The 3459-nt window shown below is 37.8% G+C and overlaps 1 non-coding gene across 1 annotated transcript; it reads left to right on the top strand.

The window, feature by feature from the left end:
- Positions 1 to 1059: 1059 nt before the first annotated feature.
- LOC135270695 (U4 spliceosomal RNA) lies at positions 1060 to 1197 on the top strand. Its single transcript, XR_010338824.1, has one exon. It is a non-coding gene; the product is annotated as a U4 spliceosomal RNA (small nuclear RNA).
- Positions 1198 to 3459: the final 2262 nt, after the last annotated feature.

A 3459-nucleotide genomic window follows, 5' to 3' on the forward strand; every position in this document is an offset into this window, starting at 1 on the left:
GTGAGCTGAGATGCATGACGAGCTATTCTCGTGCCTCAGGCTCCCCAGTAGCTGAGACTAGATGTGTGCCACCATGCCCATTTAATTGTTTATATTTTTAGTAGAGACAGGGTTTTGCTATGTTCTCAGGCTGGTCTTAAATTCCTGGGATTAGGCAATCAACCTGCCTTGGCCTCCCAAAGTGCTGGAATTACAGGTATGAGCCACCATGCCTGGCCACCGGTAGTAGTTTTTCAGGTTTACTTTGGAATGCCCTTGGCTGAGACGAGGGGTCCATTCAGTCGGTTAGGGGGCTTAGAAGTTTATTTTTGGTTTACAAAGTCAGTGATGATAACATTTTCCCTCCCACTTCACTCAGGAAGTTTTACAGAAAAGGCTGAAATTAGAGTTTTAAAAAGGGTGTTAGATGTTTATAATTCACATTGTTGATTTTACTTATGATAGATAGATACATTATTTTGGGGAAAGAGAAGGTCTATAATTATTCTTCAGACTGTTGTCAAAAATTCTATTTTTAATTCAATTGTGTGCACTTTTTTCCACACAATGAAATTACCAATAATCATTTTAATCAAGGACCTTTTGTCCTTGGGTTCCTGGGAGAATAGAAGACATGTAAAGACAATGCTTTCTGTCCTTGGGGAATCTAGAAGCAGTAAATACTTACCCAGGGAAGACTGAGATTGATAAAGTATTAAACGTGATTAAGACTTATACTGGATGATAGAGATAGTGAATCCATGAGTATTCAAGGAAGGAAGTGACTATCAATGTTGAGATAGGAAAAAGCAAATGTTTTTCCTTCTGCAATTCAGACATGACAAGCCTCAACATAGATCATCACTTTATCTTCAGTCACCAAAATGTCTGTGGTTCCCCTGACCCACCTCACACTAAGCTAGCCACTCTCCATCAGATACCAGCAGGGTGTCCTATAATTCAGTTCTCACTATTTACCTGGAAGTAGTGTCAGATCCCACAAGTTACGGGCTCAGTCCCACAGGCCTGCTGCTACTTCAGATGTCAATCACAAGCTTCAGATTGTGACTTGTGCTTCTCACCAACCAGCAGTGGCAGTATCGTAGCCAATGAGGTTTATCCGAGGCGCGATTATTGCTAATTGAAAACTTTTCCCAACCAGCTATAAATTGTGGTTCTATGATGCTCTCCTTTGATTTCATTAGTTTGCTAAAGAGGCTCACAGAACTCAGGGAAACACTTATGTTTGCTGGTTGATTACAAATGATGTTACAAAAGATACAGATGAGCGGCTGGATGGAAGAGATGCCTAGTGCAAGGTATGGTGGGGGGCATGGAGCTTCCAGCCCTCTCTAGGTGTGACATCCTCCAGGAACTTTCATGTGTTCAGCAATCCTGAAGCTCTCTGAACCTAGTCCTTTTGGAATTTTATGGAAACTTTATTAGGTAGTCATGATTGTTTACATCATTGGTCATCAGTGATCAACTCAGCACCTCTCACCTCCTTTCCATGTGATTATAAAGTTTCAACCCGTCAATCACATAGTTGACTCCTCTGGTAACTAGCCCCAATGCTCAGGCATCGAGGAGCGCAATAAGGGTTGTCTCATTAGAACAAAAATGCTCCTATCACCAGAAGTTACGAAAGTCTTAAAAGCTCCGTATCAGGAACCAAGTTCAAAGACTAATATTACAACAAAAGATATTTCTAGCCCCTCAGTCTACTAGGATTTTAGGATCTCTGTCTCAGGAAATAGGACAGAGATCAAATATGTATTTCCCATCATGTCGCAATAACATAAGCTAAGAGCAATATATTTGGGTGACGTTTCTAACGTGTCATCAGAGAATAGTGAAACATTTTATATGACCCTGATTGTATCACCTAAAATCTTACAAAAATAAATTAAAAACAAATATTCTATGTTTTCACTTGACAGGTTACCTCAATGGGCTTGTATGCTAAATAACACCTAGACCATAGTTAAACCTAGGTTTCAATGCACTGCTAGGCTTGGAGCAAGTATGGAAAATCTCCATCCCTCCATGTATGCAAATACCACCTTAAAATGAAACAAACCTTGAACCGAAACCAAAATCAGAAATGCTGAGCAAGGAGCAGATGAGGAAAACTAAAATTTTTCAAACTGCAAATACCCATATATTGCTGCATCTAAGAATCAGCCTTGAGCAAGCTAACTGTAAGTCAGAAAGTAAGGAATCGGACCCCAAGATTCCTGCATGAACTCAGGACCTGGAGGAGGACCAAAGAAAGCTTGGTTGGTAGCTTTCTTTGGCTTCCAACAAAAGTGATAGTAAATCTTCTTTGTAGGAAACCATATTCTCCTCTTTAGGCCTAGAAGAATCCCACAGGTAAAGATAAAAAAAAAGATCCCACAATTAAAGATGACAAAAATACACGTGAAAACAAGCCAATATAAATCAGAGATATTGGGAAGAAAACAGATTTCAACTTCTAAGATTTTTAGGTGTTAGAATTATCAGATAGAGGATATAAAATTACTATGTATAATCATTTGAAGGAGTAAAAGGCAATTATTTAAAATATGACCATACAGCAAAAGACCATGATAAATGATTAGGAAGAATTTACAAATAACTTGTTAGAACTTTTTGAAAGACAGAATTGGTAGACTAAACCCTGAACTGGTTAGGTGAAACAGCATTGTAGACACAGCTGAAACTGGAGGAAGATAGACAGATAGGAAGACATTACTCCAGAATTCAGCACAGAGAGAGAAGGAAATGGACAATATGGGAGAGAAGTGAAGAGATAGAAAGGACAAGCTGAAAAGTTTGTTCTACGTTTAATCAGAGTCCCAGAAAAAGAGCAAATAAGAGAGGTACAATATTTGAGGGGATAACGGCTATTTTCTAAAGCTGATGAATGATATTAATTTGCCAATATAGGAAATACTAATACGATGAATAAAATGTGAATCCACACATAGATACATTGTAGTGAAATTCTAGATACACACATAGATACATTGTAGTGAAATACAAACCATAAAGAGAAGGTCTTAGAAGCATCCAGAGAGCAAAGACAGATCTGCCCGCAAAGGAACCAAAAGTAATATTGACAGCAGACTGTTCAGTGGCAGCAATGGAAGAAAGCAGATCTGGGATAATATATTCGAAGTCCTGAGACGTAATAACTGCCACACTGAAATTGTTTTCCTTTTAATTATAGGAACAAAATAAACACATTTCTACAGAAAGAAATCTTTACTAAGGACACTTCTAGAGACTGCACTTACAAAAGAAAAGTAAACCCAGAAGGGTGATATAGAAGGAATGGTTGGTAAAATAAATTGGTAAAAATGTGAGTGAGTTTAAACATTGTCTGTATAATATTATATTATGATAATGTTCTAACTTGTATAATATTTTGGAGAAAAGAAACAACATACTTTCATAGAAAATATTAACAAAATACTCTCATAGACAGTAAGGGCA

Source organism: Aotus nancymaae, unplaced genomic scaffold (genome assembly GCF_030222135.1).
Source record: "Aotus nancymaae isolate 86718 unplaced genomic scaffold, 86718_ANA_hifiasm-v0.15.2.pri h1tg000064l_1, whole genome shotgun sequence".
Taxonomy (NCBI): Eukaryota; Metazoa; Chordata; class Mammalia; order Primates; family Aotidae; genus Aotus; species Aotus nancymaae.